This window comes from Salvelinus sp. IW2-2015, unplaced genomic scaffold (genome assembly GCF_002910315.2).
Source record: "Salvelinus sp. IW2-2015 unplaced genomic scaffold, ASM291031v2 Un_scaffold1859, whole genome shotgun sequence".
Lineage (NCBI taxonomy): Eukaryota > Metazoa > Chordata > Actinopteri > Salmoniformes > Salmonidae > Salvelinus > Salvelinus sp. IW2-2015.
In genome coordinates, this window is record NW_019943224.1 from 111517 (window position 1) to 125887 (window position 14371).

A 14371-nucleotide genomic window follows, 5' to 3' on the forward strand; every position below is an offset into this window, starting at 1 on the left:
AGCAGGTTTTGCAGGCGGAGAGCGGATGAAGAACGGTTTTCCCGTCCAGACCTTCTTACTGCTGCATTCCATGACAGTGATGCCTTGAACGTTAGAGCTTGTATTACGGTGTTCCGTGATTGAAAAGTAGGGGAATGAGCTAGGAAAACCTACAGATCAATAATTTTACATTGAACATTACTGAACTGAATAACCAACTCACATTGATATTCGGATGTTTTTCCAGCTGCAATCTTCAATCTTTGCCCGACGTTCATTCATTTGATTTCAGGTTCTAAGGGAGGGGTTTTTGATTTGAGGCTAATGTGAGCCAACTTTTTTGGCCAGCGCTCTCTCTTTAACTCGAAACGGTACATTCAACTGGCGAAAGTTTGCCAAGTTCATTCACTTCTGAAACGTGAAACCAAAAACAAAAGGCTACAAAACAATATCCATTACAAACCTGCTGTTGGATAGTAATTAAAGCCACCTCATATTCACTATCTGAACAGAATTAAAGAGGCTAGAGCTGACCTGGCTTGGTGTAAGCGACTCTCTAGGTAGCTATATTCATTCGCACCTCATCGACAGAGGGGATTGAAAACGTTCACTAACATCACATGTCAGTTATAGTACTAGCTAAAAGGCACTGTGAATAAGCAACTAGGGTTTAGTTATTTTTTCGGTATAAGTAAAACAGCAGTTACCCTTTTGCCAGCTACATCAGTCAACTAAAGAGTAGCCAGTTTTTCTGTTCCTTTTTACGAAACTTGGTGTGAAAGAGCCACAAAGTGTACACCTGAACTATGTTCAAACTCCCCGTGCTGGTCCACCAGCCTTCCAGAAGCTTGCCCTCGCACCAAGCCACCTGATATTCCGCTCAGTGGTCGTAAATCCAAGTCGATAAACACTCCAAACAACCTTACCCGACCCGTGCTCGGAAGCGTCCCAACATGGTCCTAAAGGCAACAACCATCCTTGTATCCACATTCAATTATAAAACTGGAGGGACAAAAATGGCCAATTTTCAGAATGTCCCCCCATCTCCATTAAAGTTCACCCCTGCTCTTCAAAATGTTAGCACCTTTGGGTTTGGATTTCAGGCTGATGGGGGGCGGGCATAAAAGCGGTTAGATTGGTCACGGTCACTGGAGTGATGACAGAATGACAAATTCCTGCCATTGGCCAGCCAGTGTTGTATTGGCTATTACGAGCCTTCTGTTTGCGATGCACTTGCAGAGCCGTTGTTACACTAGCTGTCCGTCTTAAACAGCAAGCCCCGAAAGACTTGGGGAAACCAGCAGCTTGATAACCACATTAATGTGGGAAATACATTTCTAATAGCTATACCACACCCTGAGTTGAGTGAATCTACTTGCTAAAACTAGCAGCTAAATACTTGTTAGCCAGCAACGTTTTGACTGTAAAACAAGATGTGGAGTCTGCGGATGATAGTGCAAGTGTTTAGTTTGTGGATGGATAGCGGCAGAGTGCCAAGTCCCATGGATGAGAGATCACCGTGGCCGGTTGGCGAGGCCACGGCACAGGGTAAGAAACTATTTCAGTACACACAGCATTCAAAAAGAGGACTGAGGACAAGACAACACCATGCATTCACCAAACACTGCACTGAGGAAAACAGATTCGTTTTACAGTAATTGGTCTGATTGAGAACTAAACATGTCTATCAATAGCAGAAGCTCACATTATTTCAATTTGACATTGGAAGCTTTATTGAATTACAGTTAGTAATACAGGAGTCAAATCGCATAGGGAGGAGTCTCATCAGATCAGATGTTATCATCAAGCCAGAGCCATCTGGAAAGAGCACCAGTAGAACCAGATATCAGTGCAAACAAACAGAACAATAAAATGCCATCATGTCAAATCTCCTCACATCCTTCTCCAAACCCATTGGAGGAGTCTGAGGCGAGGAACCTTGGGTCGTCTCCTCCAATGGGGTTTTAGAAGGAGGCGCGATGCTAAGTCCTTGCATCCATAGCTCTGTCTAATGAATTTGAGTGGTTACAAGGTGTCCCAGGACCTGTTTGTGCCACGTCACCTCCCTCAGATGGGGCATCACGCATCACCTCTTAGAGGTTAGGAAATAGGAGATGAATTAGATTTAGTGTGGAGTCCAAGTCCAACTAAAAGCATTGTACAATCCATAGACATTGAAAAAGGTCAACAAGGTATGGCACTGGAGTTTGAGGGAAGTGGAGCGATACACGTGTGCTGAGTTGTGTCAGGCATAAGAGGAGTTGGTGACTCACTGGTCCAAACTTGGTTCCTACTGCAGCCGCATGTCCTTTCCACATGCCCCAATCATTTACACTTTAAGTCATGTAGCAGGACGCTCTTATCCAGAGCGCACACAGTTGGTGCATGCAACCTTATGAGCCAAGTGGAACAACCAAACTTTACAAATAGTGCATTCTAAACCTCTAAGGGGCGGGGGGGTTAGAAGGATTACTTTATCCTTCCTAGTAATCCTTAAAGAGTGGGGTTTCCAGGTGTCTCCGGAAAGTGGTTGATTGATGTCGCTGACCTGGCGTCGTGGGGGAAGTTTGTTCCACCATTGTAGGTGCCAATGCCACCTCGTGAAGAGCCATCCTACCTTACACTATTCATATTGTTTGCCAATGGACTATCACATACCATTTCGTATAGAACCATCTTTCTACCATTAGACAGCAGCTGGTCATCATCCTCTCGACGTGACACATGTCCTATGCACAATGTCTCCGTACAGGCATCAAAGATTAGAGGGAAACTCTTCCAGTACCACCAATTGATTAAGGTAAGGGGTATTGGTGAATGTCATGTTCCGGGCAGGAAGCTCCAGAGTGAATGGCCACTTACAAGGGAGCCAAGTACCTACTTGGAAACAAGAATGGACTCCTGATCCCTGTTCTCTGTCAAGCAAGAGAACACCTTCACCATCAAAATTAGTGACAGTGACCTGCACAAGGAAAGAAGGATTGGAGGCAAGAGAAATGCGTTTCTTTAAAGTAGTCCCTCATTTATTGTAACTGCACAACACACGACCAGAGGTAAAATGCAATCAGATTGTATCTCACAAAGTATGTTAGATTAGCGGTTTACAATATTGGCTTATTATTTGGTCAGGAGCCTGACCTTCTCTGGCTTCCCAACTTCCTCAATCACTGAACCATCTTCCCAGTTGAGGTCTGCGCTGTCATGTTTTCCCTTGCCTCTCCCCCTCTCTTGCCCAACCCAGGTCATGCTGGTCTGCCCAAAGTCCTCCTCTACTAAACGAAACTATTCAGTACACACAGCATTCAAAAGGAGGACTGAGGACAAGACAACACCATGCATTCACCAAACACTGCACTGAGGAAAACAGATTCGTTTTACAGTAATTGTCTGATTGAGAACTAACATTGTCTATCAATGACAGAAGCTCACATTATTTKAATTTGACATTGGAAGCTTTATTGAATACAGTTAGTAATACAGGAGTCAAATCGCATAGGGAGGAGTCTCATCAGATCAGATGTTATCATCAAGCCAGAGCCATCTGTGGAAAGAGCACCAGTAGAACCAAGATATCAGTGCAAACAGAATAAAATGCATCATTCAACATCAGTTTCCACCGAAAACAATGACATGAGCTCTGTCCCAATGAATCTCTGCTCAACTCCTCACATCCTTCTCTAAACCCATTGGAGGAAGTCTGAGGCGAGGAACCTTGGGTCGTCTCCTCCAATGGGGTCTTAGAAGGAGGCGCGATGCTAAGTCCTTGCATCCATAGCTCTGTCTAATGAATTTGAGTGGTTACAAGGTGTCCCAGGCACTGTTTGTGGCCACGTCACCTCCCTCAGATCCAGTGATGATCTCCAGGTTCTTACAGTGGGGCATCAGCATCACCTCTAGAGGTTAGAATACAGGAGATGGAATTAGATTTAGTGTGGAGTCCAAGTCCCAACCTAAAAGCATTGTACAATCCATAGACATTGGTAAAAAGGTCAACAAAGGTATGGCACTGGAGTTTGAGGGAAGTGGAGCGATACACGTGTGCTGAGTTGTGTCAGGCATAAGAGGAGTTGGTGACTCACTGGTCCAAACTTGGTGTCCTCTGCAGCCTGCTGTCCTTTCATGCCCAACCCACCTTGTGGAGGGCCATCCTCCTATTGGCTTTCACTTCATCCCTTACCTACACTACTCATATTGTTTGGCAATGACTATCACATACATTCAGTACAGAACCATCTTTCTAACCAATAGACAGCAGCTGGTCATCATCCTCTCGACGTGACAAATGTCCTATGCACAGTACAGCATCAAAGAAATTAGAGGAACTCTCAGTACCACCAATGATTAAGTTAAGGGGGTGATTGGTGAATGTCATGGTTACCGGCAGGAAAGCTCCAGAGTGATGGGCATACAGGGGAGCCAAGGTGACCTACTTGGAACAGAATGGACTCCCGTATCTCCTGTCTCTGTCAGCTGAGAACACCTTCACCATCACATATTAGTGACAGTGGACCTGCAAGGAAAAAGGGATGGAGAGAGAAATGGTTTAAGGTCGTCCTCATTTATTGTAACTGCACAAAAACTGATAAGAGTAAAAGTTTCAATCAGATTGTATCTCAAAGTATGTAGTTAGCGGTTTATTAATATTGTCTATTATTTGGTTCAGAGCCTGACCTCTCTTGGCTCCCCCTCCTCAATCACTGACCTCTTCCCCAGTAAGGGTCTGCCTGTTTGTTCTCCCCCCTCTTCTGCCACCCAGTCATGCTGGTCTACCAAGTCCTCTTCCTCTACTAAACCACCTCCTTAACTTAGGTACAATGCTCTCAGTTAAACCAGAGACTGTACAGAAAATGAAATCACCTTGGCTTTTGTTAAACTACATGGTTAATTAGCTTCCTAGCAAGCTGACAAACTAGCTTGCCTCATCATTAGCCTGTGTAATAAGAGAAGACCAAATAAATAATTACTTCAATTTCAACATTGAAATCATTGAAATCATTGTTGATTAGCTAGCTGGTTTCTCTACTGAAAAACAATCGTACCTACCTCATTATCGTCACTTTCACCTTCCCATTTCATCTCTATTGTAAAACAAAATCTGGTTGGAGAGCAGTCAAGCCATGACAAATTCCTGCCATTGGCCAAGCCAGTGTTGTGATTGGCTATTACGAGCCTTCTGTTTGCGATGCACTGCAGAGCCGTCTGTTACACTAGCTGTCCGTCTTAAACAGCAAGCCCCGAAACACTTGGGGAAACCCAGCAGCTTGATAACCACATTAATTGGGAAATACATTCTAATAGCTATACCACACCCTGAGTTGAGTGGAATCTACTTGCTAAAACTAGCTAGCTAATTACTTGTTAGCCAGCAACGTTTGACTGTAAAACAGATGTGGAGTTCTGGGATGATAGTGCAAGGTGTTTAGTCTGTGGATGGATAGCGCAGAGTGCCAATTCCATGGATGAGAGGATCACCGTGGCCGGTTGGTGAGGGCCACGTCACAGGGTAAGAAACTATTCAGTACACACAGCATTCAAAAGGAGGACTGAGGACAAGACAACACCATGCATTCACCAAACACTGCACTGAGGAAAACAGATTCGTTTTACAGTAATTGTCTGATTGAGAACTAACATTGTCTATCAATGACAGAAGCTCACATTATTTAAACTTTCAATGACATTGGAAGCTTTATTGAATACAGTTAGTAATACAGGAGTCAAATCGCATAGGGAGGAGTCTCATCAGATCAGATGTTATCATCAAGCCAGAGCCATCTGTGGAAAGAGCACAAGTAGAACCAAGATATCAGTGCAAACAGAATAAATGCATCATTCAACTCCTCACATCCTTCTCAAAACCCATTGGAGGAGGTCTGAGGCGAGGAACCTTGGGTCGTCTCCTCCAATGGGGTTTTAGAAGGAGGCGCGATGCTAAGTCCTTGCATCCATAGCTCTGTCTATGAATTTSAGTGGTTACAAGGTGTCCCAGGCACTGTTTATGGCCACGTCACCTCCCTCAGTGGGGCATCAGCATCACCTCTAGAGGTTAGAATAAAGGAGATGAATTAGATTTAGTATGGAGTCCAAGTCCCAACTTAAAAGCATTGTACAATCCATAGACATTGGTAAAAAGGTCAACAAAGGTATGGCACTGGAGTTTGAGGGAAGTGGAGCGATACACATGTGCTGAGTTGTGTCAGGCATAAGAGGAGTTGGTGACTCACTGGTCCAAACTTGGGGTCCTCTGCAGCCTGCTGTCCTTTCATGCCCAATCATTTACACTTTAAGGTCATTTAGGCAGACGCTCTTATGCGCAGAGCGACTTACAAGTGTGGTGCATTCACGCGTTATGATGTCCGAGTTGAACAACCCTTTAGCAATAGTGCATCTAACTCTAAGGGGGGGGGGGGGTTAGGACGGCATTATTTTATCCTATCCAGGTGAATGCCTTAAAGAGGTGGGGTTTCAGGCTGTCTCCGGGAAGGGTTGGTGATTGGCTTCCGCTCTGACCTGGCGTCGTGGGGGAGTTTGTTCCACCGATTGGGGGTGGCCATCCACATCGGTGGAGAGCCATCCCTTACCGTACGCTACTCATGATTTTTAGGCAGATGACTATCACATAGCATTCAGTAGGTAGAACCATCTTTCCTTAACCAAGTAACAGGCAGCGTGGTGCTCATCCTCTCGACGTGACACATGTCCTATGCACAATGTCTCCGTACAGCATCAAAGAAATTAGAGGAACTCTCAGTACCACCAATGATTAAGTTAAGGGGGTGATTGGTGAATGTCATGGTTACCGGCAGGAAGGCTCCAGAGTGATGGGCATACAGGGGAGCCAAGGTGACCTACTTGGAACAGAATGGASTCCTGTATCTCCTGTCTCTGTCAGCAGAGAACACCTTCACCATCACATATTAGTGACAGTGGACCTGCAAGGAAAGAGGGATGGAGGGAGAAATGGTTTAAGGTCGTCCTCATTTATTGTAACTGCACAAACACTGACAGAGTAAAAGTTTKAATCAGATTGTATCTCAAAGTATGTAGTTAGCGGTTTACAATATTGGCTATTATTTGGTTCAGAGCCTGACCTCTCTTGGCTCCCCTTCCTCAATCACTGACCTCTTCCCAGTGAGGGTCTGCCTGTCTGTTTTCCCCTTGCCTCTCCCCCTCTTCTGCCACCCAGTCATGCTGGTCTTCCAAGTCCTCCTCTACTAAACCCCCTCCTTAACTTAGGTACAATGCTCTCAGTTTAAACCAGAGACTGTACAGAAAATGAAATCACCTTGGCTTTTGTTAAACTACATGGTTAATTAGCTTCCTAGCAAGCTGACAAACTAGCTTGCCTCATCATTAGCCTGTTTAATAAGAGAAGACCAAATAAATAATTACTTCAATTTCAACATTGAAATCATTGTTGATTAGCTAGCTGGTTTCTCTACTGAAAAACAATCGTACTTACCTCATTATCGTCACTTTCACCTTCCCATTTCATCTCTATTGTAAAAAAATCTGATTGGAGAGCAGTCAAGCCTTAGATTTGGTTCAAAAACATGACAATGTGTGTTCCAGTAAACTGCTATTGGAAGAGCAATACTGGACAAACAGTTCAATGTAAATAAAACATTTGGTGTGAGGGAGAAAGGACGTGGGGAGGTGGGTTATTTGTGAGAGTGCAGAATGTCTGAGTCTGTCATTTGTACGGTATTTCTCAGATGAACACTCTCGCTCTGGAATGAATTTACTTGCCTGCAGAAACACAGTTCTGCTCGCTCGAAGTCACACAGCAAAGATCTCAAATTTAATTTGTGTTTACAGGAAGGACCCCCTCCGTTTACACGTTATTCTCTGTTGACTCATGAAATTATGTTTTATCTTTCAACGCCTGATCGACTTTTGAAACGGATTTGACGCCATACAACTATAGTCATGTGGAGCTATTATTGGTTTTAGTTTACTGACCAGCCCTGGATCATGACTCTCAGTTCCAGTACATTACACAGAAGAGTTATAGCTTTAGCTTACTGACGCATTTTAATGTCACCTTTCCCACGAGCATGGGACGATATCTAGTTAGATAGCTAAATTCGAGGAATATAGTTTACAGTAAACGAGATCTAAAACGGACATTTGCTTTGTAAATCAGTAAATGACTAATGATTTGATTATTACTGAAATGAAGTTAGCTAGCTAGCCTCCTTGGCTACCTAACAAACGACCCAGCTAGCCATGCTACATTACTAGCTAGTTATCTGGTTGCCAATGGATTTGTCATCTTAAAGATGAACACTTCGTATATTTTACATTATGTCTTGATAACTAATATGGTATTCACAACACACACACAGCGTCTTGAAGATAAACAAACGTGCTTGCTATGTTAAGCTAGCTTAGCGTCTAATGGCTAGTTAGCAAGCTAATTGTTGACACAATGTTAATTGGGTGGACAAATAATCGACTACTAAATGCTGCTTTCTGTATTTGGAAACATTCTATAATATGTTAGAAAGTTTGATTTTACCTTGACACTTGATTTTGAAAGTTGACAGCTCTTGTTGGTGTCGCTTAGCTAGCTTGAGAACACCTTTTACGGCAATGTGAACCTAGCGACATTAACATCATACGGGCTACATTTAAAAATAAAAGTCCTCTGAAATAATCTTACATTACTATTACAGGACTTTTCTCTGATGTTTAAAATCACAAAGATATAGTTTAAAGTGGACTTAATAACACATGCAACTCACAATATATGATTCAAATCAATTAAAATTTTGATTTACTGTCTATTTTTTCACAATACCAGCACTGTTGCCAGAAGTATGAATGGTTTTAAACTACTTTCAACTCTTTACAGAACAGGATTTAAGTGTTTTGAAGAGAACATTTTCACTTTTTACAGGCCACATTTTCCCCAAACCACCTTGAAAAATACTAAGGGCAGATCTGGAGGACCAGTGGCGCAGCGCTAAGTAATGCGTCCACTGCTGCTAAGGTACTGCGTCCCACTGCTGTCTAAGGTACTGCATGCACTGCTGTCTAAAGGTACTGCCGATCCCACTGCTGTCTAAGGTACTGCATCCCAGCTGCTGTCTAAGGTGCTGCGTCCTGCTTCTAAGGTACTGCGTCCACTGCTGTCTAACGGTACTGCGTCCCACTCTGTCTAAGGTACTGCGTCCCCTGCTGTCAAGGTACTGCATCCACTGCTGTCTAAGGTAACTGCATCCCACTGCTTGTCTAAGGTACTGCATCCCACTGCCTGTCTAAGGTGCTGCATCCTGCACTGCTGTCTAAGGTGCTGGCATCCCACTGCTGTCTAGGTGCTGCATCCCACTGCTGTCTAAGGTACTGCTGTCTAAGGTACTGCGTCCCACTGCTGTCTAAGGACTGCATCCCACTGCTGTCTAAGGTACTGCGTCACCGCTGCTGTCTAAGGTACTGCATCCCGCTGCTGTCTAAGTACTGCATTCCCACTGCTGTCTAAGGTGCTGCATCCCACTGCTGTCTAAGGTACTGCATCCACTGCTGTCTAAGGTACTGCTGTCTAAGGTACTGCATCCCACTGCTGTCTAAGTACTCGGCTAAGGTACTGCTACCCACTGCTTCTAAGGTACTGCTGTCTAAGGTGCTGATCTCACTGCTGTCTAAGGTACTGCGTCCACTGCTGTCTAAGGTACTGCGTCTCACTGCTGTCTAAGGTACTGTATCTCAGTGCAAGAGGCTCACTGCTGTCCCTGTGGTTCGAATCCAGGCTGTGTCACATCCGGCTGTGATTGGGAGTCCCATAGGGCGGCGCACAATTGGCCCAGTGTCGTCCGGGTAGGCCATCATTGTAAATTAGAGTTAGTTCTTACTTGACTTGCCTGGTTAAAAACATGTAGAATAGGGAAATAAGGTTCACAGGTCTGTTCAGCAAGAACAAGTCCAGATGTCTTTAAACAGGTTTATGACCCAACGTATTGGTTCGTTAATGGATAACTGTGGATACAAGTCAACTGTAGGAAAACTAATCAGCTGTACACCTGTCACTAGGAGATCTCACTCACTCTGACTGAAAGGGAGAGAGGATGTGGGAATAACTAAGCCGTGATTGGCTGAGAAAGTGGTGTGACTGTAGGTACCATATAAGGAGTGTTTGGGCCAGTACAACAAACTACTAGAAAAGGGGTGCTGAAACGGCCAAATCAGAGCCGTCTTTTAACAGCCGTTCAGTCCCAGTATCTACGCTGCAATAGCATATGTGCCGGGGAGTGGGTCAGTCTGTTCTATACACAGTGTACAATGTGATCTTAGCATGCTCTCTCTGTCTCCCCTCCGGGAAGAACTGAGCCTGACCATGCCTCAGGACCACTTGGCCCGATGACTCCTCGCTGTCTCCGTGACCAGTCACCCAGTTGTACTGCTGGTCCAGTTCTGCCTGCAGCTGTGGACCCCAGACCTGATTCACCGGAATGGAACAACGCATGGATACGTTCAAGAGCCAACATTATTTACCTCTCGCTCTCCCTCTCTCGCTGTTTCGACCTCTGAATGCCTGGCTATGAAACGCCAACTGACAATCACTCCTGAGGTATTGAACTGTTCCACCGTCTATAACCACTGTGGTTATTACTTGACTTGCTGGTCATCTATGAATGTCTTGAAAACCGTCTTGCCTTAATGTCCACATGTACTCTTAAAATCTCCACAGCCAGAACAGGACTTTCACCCCTCAGTCTGGTTCCTCTAGGTTCATGCCTTCTGGGAGTTTTTCTTAAGCCTCTGGCTTCTAAATTGCTTGCTCTTTTCACGTGCCAACAGTCAATTGATGGTGGATGACCTTATGAACCTGTGCATGCCATATAATTGACATGGATGGATGTGCACAGTAACAAGCTGATGGAACCCATTGTCTGCATGGTGAATAAAARRAAAATWAAAARGTGCTTATCTTGTCATTATTTTATTTTTACCCTGCATTATAGTAGATCACTGGTTAATACAGACAACAGCCTTCCCTTATGTCTGTCCTCTACTTTTTAAATCGGGTCATTATTATTAGTGATGTATTGACCTTTATTTGACCTGGGAAGACATATTGAGACCTAAGTCTCTTCTTCAAATGTACCCTGAATAATACAATATAAATACACACATATAAAAACACAGTCACGGGAAGCACAAGTCAAACATCACCCAGAGAAACTGTTACATTAAGCAGATACATGTGCAGTCTGGTGAAATGACATCAATATGCACATCAAATGTTCCCGAGAGGTGTGTGTCTTGGTGGAATTGAGATAATGGAAGTTTAGTTTAGAAAGTATTGACTTATGCAGATAGAAACTGAAAATGATTTCAGGAGGATATGATCCACATGCCATAACTCTTTAGTACATTTCCATATTAAAAATGAATTTCAAGTGTCACAGAATAATAACCTGTTGTATAGCGTTAACACTCGCAGCCAGTTGCATGTACTCTACTCCCCCCTGGAGACTAGTTTTCAATTCCTGTGTCCACCCTAACAATTTCCTGTCGTCCCCTGTGTTTTTGGCTGTCTAAATAAATTGTTAAACCTCTTTCCAAATATATATTTGAGTTTAACTTCTCTAGGATAGGGGCAGAATTTTCACGTTTGGATGAAAAGCATACCCAAATTCAACTGCCAGCTACTCATCCCATATAAGATATGCATATTATTAGTATATTTGGATAGAAAACACTCTGAAGTTTCTAAAACTGTTTGAATCATGTCTGTGAGTATAACAGAATTTATTTAGCAGGCGAAACTCCGAGGACAACCATTCAGATGTTTTTTTTTGTTGAGGTCCTCTTTTCCTTTTTTCAACGAGTTTTCATTGGGAATCCAGAATTCTAAGGGACTTCTTGCAGTTCCTACGCTTCCACTGGATGTCACAGTCTTTAGAAATTGGTTGAGGGTTTTCCTTGTGTAATGAAGACAGATCATCACTGCTGGCTCGATCATCCTATTTTTCCAACTTAATTGAGGAAAATAAGAACAATCCGAAATTTGATACTGTCGCAAAGCTAACTAAAAGCAGCATTCCCAAGTGAGGATGGTTTCACTTCAGCAGTAATAAATTCATGAACTTCTTTGAGGAAAAGATCATGATCATTAGAAAGCAAATTACGGACTCCTCTTTAAATCTGCGTATTCCTCCAAAGCTCAGCTGTCTGACTCTGCAACCTGCAGGACCTGGGATCAAGAGAGACACTCAAGTGTTTTAGTACTATATCTCTTGACACAATGAGGAAAATAATCATGGGCTCTAAACCTTCAAGCTGCATACTGGACCCTATTCCAACTAAACTACTGAAAGAGCTGCTTCCTGTGCTTTGGCCTCCTATGTTGAACATAATAAACGGCTCTCTATCCACCGGATGTGTACCAAACTGCACTAAAAGTGGCAGTAATAAAGCCTCTCTTGAAAAGCCAAACCTTGACCCAGAAAATATAAAAAAACTATCGCCTATAATCGAATCTTCCATTCCTCTCAATTTTTTTAGAAAAAGCTGTCTCCTGAAGACAAAACAATGTATACGAAAGTGCTTCAGTCTGGTTTTAGACCCCATCATAAGCACTGAGAATAGCACTTGTGAAGTGGGTAAATACCTTTTATGGCGGTCAGACCGAGGTCTGCATTTCGTTCGTGCCTCCTACGACCTTAGTGCTGCCTTTGATACCTCGATCACCACATTCTTTTGGAGAGATTGGGAAACCCAATTGGTTTACACGGACAAGTTCTGACCTGGTTAGATCTTCATCTGTCGGAAAATATCAGTTTGTCTTCGACATGGTTTGTACCTCTGACACATCAACTGTACATTTCGTTGCCTCAAGGTTCCGTTTAAGGACCACTATTGTTTCACCTAATATTTACCTCATTGGGGATAGTCATTCGAAAAAACATAATGTTAACTTTCACGCTATACGGATGACCACACCAGAGTGCTACATTATCACATGAAACATTTGTTGAAGCCCCAAATATTGCCCTCGACTTTAAGCCTGTGTTTCAGACAATAAGCAAGTGGATGGCTGAAACTTCTACTTTTAAACTCGCGAACCAAAACAGAGATCGCTGCTTCTAGGATCCACAAGAAACAAAGAGATCTTTCGTGTTGATCTGACAATTATCTTGATGGTTGCACAGTGCATCAAATAAAAAACTGTGAGGGACCTCGGCGTTACTCTTGGACCCTGATCTCTCTTTTGACGAACATATCAAGACTGTTTCAAGGTCGAGACTTTTTTTCCATTCTATGTAACATTGCAAATATCAGAAACTTTAACTAGTCCCAAAAATTATGCAAGAAAAATGTATCGCTGTTTGTTACTTCTAAGGATAGGACTACTGCAATCGCCTCTACTTTTCGGGCTACCCGGAAAAAGCACTAAATAAACTTCAGTAGTGCTAAATACGGCTGCTAGAATCCTGACTAGAACCAAAAATGTTTATCATATTACTCCAGTGCTAGCCTCCCAACCACTGGCTTCCTGTTAAGGCAAGGGCTGATTTCAAGGTTTTGCTGCTAACCTACAAAGCATTACATGGGCTTTGCTCCTACCTATCTTTCCGATTTGGTCCTGCCGTACATACCTACATGTTACGCTACGGTCACAAGACGCAGGCCTCCTAATTGTCCCTAGAATTTCTAAGCAAACAGCTGGAGCCAGGGCTTTCTCCTATAGAGCTCAATTATGGAATGGTCTGCTACCCATGTGAGAGACGCAGACCGGTCTCAACTTTTAAGTCTTACTGAAGACTCATCTCTTCAGTGGGTCATATATTGAGTGTAGTCTGGCCCAGGAGTATGAAGGTGAACGAAAGGCTCTGGAGCAACGAACCGTCCTTGCTTTCTCTGCCTGGCCGGTTCCCCTCTCTCCACTGGGATTCTCTGCCTCTAACCCTATTACAAGGCTGAGTCACTGGCTACTGGTGCTCTTTCATGCCATCCCTAGGAGGGTGCGTCACTTGAGTGGGTTGAGTCACTGACGTGATCTTCCTGTCTGGGTTGGCGCCCCCCTTGGGTTGTGCCGTGGCGGAGATCTTTGTGGGCTATACTCGGCCTTGTCTCAGGATGGTAAGTTGGTGTTGAAGATATCCCTCTAGTGGTGGGGGGCTGTGCTTTGGCCAAGTGGGTGGGGTTATATCCTTCCTGTTTGGCCCTGTCCGGGGGTATCATCGGATGGGGCCACAGTGTCTCCTGACCCCTCCTGTCTCACCTCCAGTATTTATGCTGCAGTAGTTTATGTGTCGGGGGCTAGGGTCAGTTTGTTATATTCTGGAGTACTTCTGTCTTATCCGGTGTCCTGTGTGAATTTAAGTATGCCTTCTCTAATTCTCTCTTTCTTTCTCTCTCTCGGAGGGACCTGAGCCCTAGGACA

General features: G+C 43.8%; 1 protein-coding gene across 1 annotated transcript in view; it reads right to left on the reverse strand.

Moving 5' to 3' along the window:
• The window catches only part of LOC112072228 (gelsolin-related protein of 125 kDa-like), a 74025-nt gene extending 65420 nt beyond the window's left edge, over positions 1-8605 (reverse strand). Inside the window, exon 1 of the mRNA XM_070439706.1 lies at positions 8501-8605. The gene's annotated coding sequence lies outside the window, so the exon portion shown is untranslated. The remainder of the gene's footprint in view (positions 1-8500) is intronic.
• Positions 8606-14371: the final 5766 nt, after the last annotated feature.